General features: G+C 40.7%; 1 pseudogene; it reads left to right on the top strand.

Moving 5' to 3' along the window:
• The first annotated feature begins 270 nt into the window (after positions 1-270).
• On the top strand, positions 271-1958 carry LOC123239009 (annotated as a pseudogene).
• Positions 1959-8494: the final 6536 nt, after the last annotated feature.

The raw sequence follows: 8494 nt of genomic DNA, 5'->3' as shown, positions 1-8494 counted from the left end.
AATATCATGTTACATATTACTTAGAGCTTTTGCTATAATTAAGATGGACATAGATGGATGCTAAAAGAAGTATTAATATTTTAATTAAGGCCATATTGGTAAAGTATAAGATGACCATGCGCCTGATAAGATCTAATTCAAATTCCTCCCCATACCTTCTCTCCACCTCTCCCTTGTGCTAAAAGTGCCAGTCCCAATCAAGTCCTTTCTATTTAAGCTATACTTTATGTTTGCTCAGGTCATCATGTAAGACCGGAAACCTGTGGTGGCAACAGAAAGGGAAAAAGCAAGAAAAGGTGACAGATGCTTCAGTTCCCCAACATCAGCCTGTGAGAGGATCTTCCTCAAAGTGTGGAGTGGGACTACCACCGTCTGTGTGAGAGGCAGTCCATCAGGCACTTGCTCTTTTGGCAGTTCTGCGAGACTCGGCTGGACCTATCCCGATGCATCAGCTTCCTGGATGGGGTTGCTGAATATGAGGTGACTCCTGATGATAAGCGGAAAGAAGCTGCCCAGAGGCTGATCTAGAACTACCTGAATCCCAACTGTACAGACCACATCCCCGAAGTTCCTCCCCAGCTAGTGAGTGCTTGTGCTGACAGATTTGAACAGGGGCCCTGCAAAGACCTCTTCAAGGAGCTCGCCAGGCTGACCCATGAATACCTGAGTGCTGCCCCCTTTGCGGATTACCTCTACAGCATCTACTTCAATCGATTCCTACAGTGGAAATGGATGGAAAGGCAGCCAGTGACCAAAAACACCTTCCGCCAGTACCGTGTGCTGGGCAAGGGTAGCTTTGGATAGGTCTGTGCATGCCAGGTTCGAGCCACAGGCAAGATGTATGCCTGCAAGAAACTAGAGAAGAAGCAAATCAGGAAGAGGAAAGGAAAGGCTATGGCCCTGAATGAGAAACAGATCCTGGAAAAAGTGAATAGTAGGTTTGTAGCAAGCCTGGTGTATGCCTATGAAACGAAAGATGCCCTTTGCCTGATGCTGACTCTAATGAATGGAGGAGACCTCAAATTCCACATTTATCACATGGGTGAAGCAGGATTTGAGGAAGCCCACGCCTTCTTCTACGTGGCTGAGATATGCTGCAGTCTGGAGGATCTACACCGAGAGCAGATTGTGTACAGGGACTTGAAAGCAGAAAACATCCTGTTGGATGACCACAGCCACATTTGAATCTCTGATCTTGGACTAGCTGTGTATGTGCCTGAAGGTCAGACCATGAAAGGTTGAGTGGGCACTGTGGGCTACATGGCCCCTGAGGTGGTGAAGAATGAGCGGTACACATTCAGCCCAGACTGGTGGGCCCTGGGGTGCCTGCTGATGAGATGATTAAGGGCCAGTCACCCTTCCAACAGCGAAGAAGAAGATAAAATGAGAAGAGGTGGAGTGGTTGGTGAGGGAGGTAACAGAAGAATACTCGGCCAATTCTCATCCAAAGCCCATTCTCTCTGCACCTCGCTCCTGTGCAAAGACCTGGAGGGAGGTGGTGCACAGGAAGTCAAAGAATACCCCATCTTCAAACGCATCAACTTCAAGCTCTTGGAAGCTGGGATGCTGGAACCTCCTTTCAAGCCCGATCCTCAAGCTATTTACTACAAAGATGTGCTGGATATTGAGCAGTTCTCCACGATGAAAGGTGTGGAATTAGAATCTACAGACAATGACTTCTACCAAAAGTTTGCCACAGGGAGTGTGCCCATCCCTTGGCAGAATGAGATGATTGAGACGGAGTGCTTTAAGGAGTTGAATGTATTCAGCATGGATGGAACAGTACCCAAGACCTTGACTGGAAGGGCCTACCCTCCCCACAGCCTAAAAAGGGCTTGCTTCAGGGACTTTTCAGCAGACAGAGGACTGTTGTGGGAACTGCAGCAACAGTAAGGAAGACTCCTCCGCCCGCCTCTAGCCCTGAGGGCCTGACACCCACGCCTGGCGGATGGCGATAGTGGCTGCCCACCAGGAGAAATCTGCTCCATTCTTCTTCTACCCAGCTTGGACGGGGTGCCCTAGGATACCTTTCTAGAGGTGGCAGATTCTGGTTCCCAAACCTGCCCCCTAGGAGTCATTGGAATTTTATATATTTATATATCTGTTTGTATGTATATATCAACTGTAGATTTTTAAATCACCAGGCAGAGGAGCCATTTCCCCTTCCCTCCCCCCCCCCCCACTGCCCACTGTACTCACTGTGGCCCTACCTGGGCCAGAGTAGAAGAGCAGAGAGGGGGGAGATTTATTGCCAAACCAAAGGGCCCCCACCTGGCCCAGAGGGGCTGCTGGGCAGCTAGTTTGGGTCCAAGGCCCTCCCCCCATCACACTTGCTGTGTCACCCACCATGAACTAGTAACAGTTGTACCTACATATCCCATTGCCTTGTTTCCAGTGGCCTGGCATAGCCCTGTGATTGCTGGAGACTCCCTCCCTGCCTGCTTCCAGATAGGAAAGTTTGGGGCCACTTAGGGCCCCAAAATAAGTCTCCACTTGGGGACAGAGGTAGCACAGACAGGAAACCAAGGCCTGGCCTGTGGCTGCCACCCCTGGGAACAACCCTATAGGACCTGTGCCATCTGCCCAGGGGTTTGGGCCATGTGGCATCACACCCTCTGGGTAGGATTTCATTGTGGTGCTGGGGGAAAGTTGTTTGGATACCACCCTTAGTCTTCCTAGAAGGCATCTTTCTCTTCCATAACCCCTGCCAGGTCTGAGCAGAGAAGCCTCTTCTCTCCCCTGGTGGCCTACAGCTCATGTGCCTTCCCAGGGGCCTGAGAAGTGGGGCCTGGGATCTTCTCCCTCCCCAGGACAGTACCCTGCCATCCCCTAGGGGTGGGAATGGGAGAGGGCAGTCTTTAAAACATTTCAGCCACATTGCACAGTATCCACTTGTCCTTGTCTGAGTTCCTAGCAATAATCTGCCCTTCCTCGTGTTTCTGAGTGTGTGGCATGCTTGCCCTCAGCCTGGGCCCTGTCATCCCACTGAGCCAGGCTTCTTGGGACTGTGCCTTACCCAAAATGGCACCATGTCTGTGGTAACATTTGCTTGCACTGCAATGACGTTCCAATATGTACAGACTGATTTTTATGACTTTTATTCACTGTACGATACCCGGTGTCTCCATTGTTTCCTTCATACAAATGTGAATATGATAAGAGCACAAACCGCAAAAAAAAAATAAATAAATAAAGACCATTAATGTCTACGAGGATGCGGGCAATGAGAGAGAAAGGGGGGGGAGGTTTGCATACTTCCCAAATTGTAGGCAGCAGCAGCAATCTCTGGGGTTGGTATGAAGCAGCGGAGACAGTGGGGGGAGGGCAGGGAGCCAGATGGGTGGCAGGCAGAAGCAGTCTCTATATGCAGCAGCCGGGGTTCGGATCAGCAGCAGGAAACAGCAGCAGGAAAAAACTGGCATTTGGGCAGTATGGGGTCAGCATTTGGCAGGAACAGTTAGCAGGAGTAGGGATCCGCACTGGGCGGCAGGAAAACCCAGGGCTTTGGTCCCCAGGGAGGATCCGGTGGGAGAGGCTCAAACTGGCTGAAGCAGCTTCCGAGATAATCAGCAGGGAAACCAAACTGCTATCAGTAAAAACATGCCATTTAAAACCACTTTCCCCTTTTGAAAAATTGCTCAAAAGAACTGAGCGAAGTGGCCAAAAAGAAAAGTACAAAACCAGCAGAAGCATGTCTATAGCTCTGAAGAGGATTTTAAATGCTCTCAGATCTGAACAATTGAGAGTTACATTTCCAATGCATGTGGTTGCCAAACTGTTATAATTAAGATGGATATAGATGGATATTAAAAGAAGTATTAATATTTTAATTAAGGCCATGTTGGTAAAATAAAAGATGACCATGTGCCTGCTAAGATCTAATTCAAATTCCCCGCCATACATTCTCTCCACCTCTCCTTGTGCTAAAAGTGCCAGTCCCAATCAAATCCTTTCTATTTATTTTATTTATTTTTAAAAATGTATTAATATTCATTACTCTCCCCTTCTATCATTTTAGCCAATCTGCTAGGTGTGAGGTGGTACCTTAGAGTTGTTTTGATTTGCATTTCTCTAATTATTAGAGATTTAGAACACTTTCTCATGTGCTTATTGATAGTTTTGATTTCTTTATCTGAAAATTGCCTATTCATGTCCCTTGCCCATTTATCAATTGGGGAATGGCTTGATTTTTTATACAATTGATTTAACTCCTTGTATATTTGAGTAATTAGACCCCTGTCAGAGATTTTTGTTATAAAGATTTTTTCCCAATTTGTTGTTTCCCTTCTGATTTTGACTACATTGTTTTTGTTTGTACAAAAGCTTTTTAGTTTAATATAATCAAAACCATTTAATTTACATTTTGTAATTTTCTCTAACTCTTGCTTGGTTTTAAACTCTTACCTTTCCCAGAGATCTGACAAGTATACTATTCTGTGTTCACTTAACTTATTTATAGTTTCCCTCTTTATATTCAAGTCATTCACCCATTCTGAATTTATCTTGGTGTAGGGTGTGAGATATTGATCTAAACCTAATCTCTCCCCTATTGTTTTCCAAATTTCCCAGCAGTTTTTGTTAAATAGTGGACTCATGTCCCAAAAGTTGGGCTCTTTGGGTTTATCATACACTGTTTTGCTGATGTCATTTACCCCAAGTCTATTCTACTGATCCTCCCTTCTGTCTCTTAGCCAGCACCATATTGTTTTGACGACTGCTGCTTTATAGTATAGTTTAATATCTGGTACTGCTAGCTCCCTTCCTTCACATTTTTTTCATTATTTCCCTTGATATTCTTGATCTTTTGTTATTCCAAATGAAATTTGTTATAGTTTTTTTCTAATTCAGTAAAGAAGTTTTTTGGTAGTTTGATAGGTATGGCGCTAAATAGCTAAATTAATTTGGGTAGAATGGTCATTTTTATTGTTAGCTCATCCTACCCATGAGCAATCAATGGCTTTCCAGTTGTTTAAATCTGGTTTTATTTGTTTGGAAAGTGTTTTGTAGTTGTTTTCATATAATTGCTGTCTTTGTTTTGTTAGATAGATTCCTAAGTATTTTATATTGTCTAGGGTGATTTTAAATGGTGTTTCTCTTTCTATCTCTTGCTGCTCTAATGTGATGGAAATATATAGAAATGCTGATGATTTATGTACATTTATTTTGTTTCCTGCAACTTTGCTAAAGTTGTTGATTATTTCTACAGGCTTCTTAGTTGATTCTCTAGGATTTTTTTTTAAGTAGACCATCATATTATCTGCAAAGAGTGATAGCTTATTCTCTTCATCGCCTATTTTGATACCTTCAATTTCTTTTTCTTCTCTGATTGCTACTGCTAGTGTTTCTAGTACTATGTTGAATAGTAGAGGTGATAATGGGCATCCTTGTTTCACTCCTGATCTTATTGGGAAGGCTTCTAATTTATCCTCATTGCATATGATGTTTGTTGATGGTTTTAGGTATATACTGTTTATTATTTTTAGGAAAGGTCCTTCTATTCCTATACTTTTTAGTGTTTTCAATAGGAATGGATGCTATATTTTGTCAAAGGCTTTTTCAGCATCTATTGAGATAATCATGTAATTTTTGTTTTTTAGACTGTTGATATGGTCAATTATGTGAATGGTTTTCCTAATGTTGAACCATCCTTGCATTCCTGGTATAAATCCCACCTGATCATGGTGGATGATCTTCTTGATTATTTGCTGGAGTCTCTTTGTTAGTATTCTATTTAAGATTTTAAGTCTTTTCTATTTAATCTATGGTTTACATTAAGTTTTATAATCATAATATTTGTATTATATTCTATAATGTAGAATTTTAACTCTTTTAAGAATAATTTCAGGGGGGAAATGTATAATTCTCAGAAGGAAATGTATATTTTATAATCTATAATGTAAAGTTTAAATTCTTTTGAGAGTAATTTCAGCATAAGAAATTTGCCATCTCCCAAGAATCCAAACAACAAACCTGTTTGGAGAAGGTACCATGAAGATGCCTGAAGAGCCTTAACTGGATCATGAAGATCCAAATTGAACTTTGGGATGCATTTGATTGAACTGGGGGGAGTTGAATGCATTTGTTTTGATTGTACACTCTTATGCCAATAAGGGGACTGACCCAATTGGCTTTTTGTCAATGAGGCTAATTTTCATCCTTTTTTCTTTTATCTCCAAATTCCTGTAATTTAGAAGTTGACTATGTTTACAAGATCCACCAAAAAAGACTAGTCTTTTTCATTGGATCTCAGGGGGGAAATATGTTATTTGGAATTTTGGGGGTTCCATTGAGAGGTATTTTAGGCTCATTTGAGTTTTAAATATTTAGGTATATGACAAACTTCCTGTGGACATTTAGGGGACTTGGAAACTACATTTCCCATGATTCAATGGGTTTCCGGTCTTACGTGATGATGTGAGCGAACATAAAGCATAGCTTAAATAGAAAGGATTTGATTGGGACTGGTTCTTTTGGCATTAGGGAGAGGTGGAGAGAAGGTATGGCGGGGAATTTGAAATAGATCTTATCAGGCGCATGGTCATTTTATATTTTACCAACATGGCCTTAATTAAAATACTAATTCTTCTATTAATATCCATCTATATCCATTTTAAAAATAACACTGTTATTTTAAGACCTATATAATATGAAAAATAGTCTTGTTTTTCTTTTGTATTCTTCCTTGGCGATATTTGCTCATTAAGTTTAAATAAGTTTTTAGGCTTAATGAATATTTTTCTATAGATTTTTCAAAACTAGATAATAGAAGGAAAACCATGGTTGTAATTAGATTTCATGGTTAAATGGATCATTATGTCTCCCTAGCCCAACGTATACCTGAAAAAGTATCCTCTTATCAACAGTCAGCACAGGTAGTCTCAAATGCTTTTTGCTTGAAGAGCTTCAAAGAGATCTCAATATTTCCTGAGACAACTCAAGGACAAAATTTACATTGTTTTAATTGTCTGGAAGTTTTTCTTTTCTTTCTTTCTTTTTTAAAAAACCTTTACCTTCTGTCTTAGAATCATTACTAAGTATTAGATCCAAGGCAGAAGAGCTAGTAGTATTAGATAACTGGAGTAAAGTGACTTGTCCAGGGTCACACATCTAGGAAGTAACTGAGGCCAGAACCCTATATCTCCCATTTCTAGGTCTGACTCTCTATCCACTGAACCTCTTCATTGCCCCGTCTGGAAGTTTTCCTCACATCACAGCCTAAATTTACCACTTTGAAACTTCAAAAAAGTACATATATATACATATACATATACATATACATATACATATACATATACATATATACATATACACACACACATCAAGTGATCAATTTATCAAGTATTTATTAAGTCCCTACTATGAGATAAACATGTGGGGCAGCTAGAGGGCTCAGGTGATGGAATACTGAGGTCAAGAAGACCTGAGCTCCATTAATTCACTAGTTGATTTCTTAGATAGTATCAGGTTGTTTTGATGAATTCTGCTTTATAGTACAATTTAAGACTTTGAATGGCTAGGCCTTCATCTTTCAGATCAGGTAATCCACACATAGTAGTAAATAACCAAAGGATCCTAGAATGTGGTTAACCCAAAGATCCAAACTTTGGGGAGAAGAAATTCAATATTTGACAATACAGTAAACAAATTAGGGGAAAACAGAATAGTTTATCTAATCAGACCTATGGATAAGGAGAAAACGTATGGCCAAACAAGACATAGAGAACATTATAGACAATTTTGATCCATTAAATTTAAAGTTTTATACCCCCCAAAAATCACAACCACAATTAGCAGGAAGAAATAACTGGGAAAAAATATTTGTTGCAAGTATATTTGAAAAAGGACTCATTTCCCACATATATAAAGAGAAATGAGTCATATTTATAGGAACATGTAATTCCCCAATTGATAAATGGTCAAAGGTTATGAACGAGCATTCTCAGATGAAAAAATAAAAACCATTTATATTCATATGAAAAAATACTCCCAAACAGTATTCATCTATTTACTGGAGAAAAGCAAATTAAAATAATTGTGAGATGGCACCTCACACCTATCAGTTTGACTAATATGAACAAAAAGGAAAATGATAAATGGTGGAAGGGATGTGGGAAAATTTGAACATTAATAAACTAGTGGCGGAGCTGGAAACTGATATAAAGATTCTAAAGAGCAATGGGCAATAAAACTGTGCACACTTTTTGATCCAGCAATACCACTATTAGGTCTGTATCTCAAAGAATTCAAAGATAGGCTTAGACCTTATTTCCTGTTGCCTGTAACACAGATCTTAACACCCATACAAACATTGCTCACTCTCTTGAGCTACTTTGTCTCATGTTTTTATTTCCAACCATACCTCCTCCCCCTACCTCTAAAATGTTTTCCTCTGCCTCCAACAGAGGGGAGGGGATCTTTCTCATCTGCTCTTCACTCTGTGATGTTCCACCTGAGAACCCATGTTGGGTGCCACCTGCCAAGCCTGCTGGAGGTA

The sequence above is a fragment of the Gracilinanus agilis genome, chromosome 3, assembly GCF_016433145.1.
Source record: "Gracilinanus agilis isolate LMUSP501 chromosome 3, AgileGrace, whole genome shotgun sequence".
Lineage (NCBI taxonomy): Eukaryota > Metazoa > Chordata > Mammalia > Didelphimorphia > Didelphidae > Gracilinanus > Gracilinanus agilis.
Note: the sequence above shows the minus strand (reverse complement) of the source record. Positions and strands in the feature narration are given on the sequence as shown.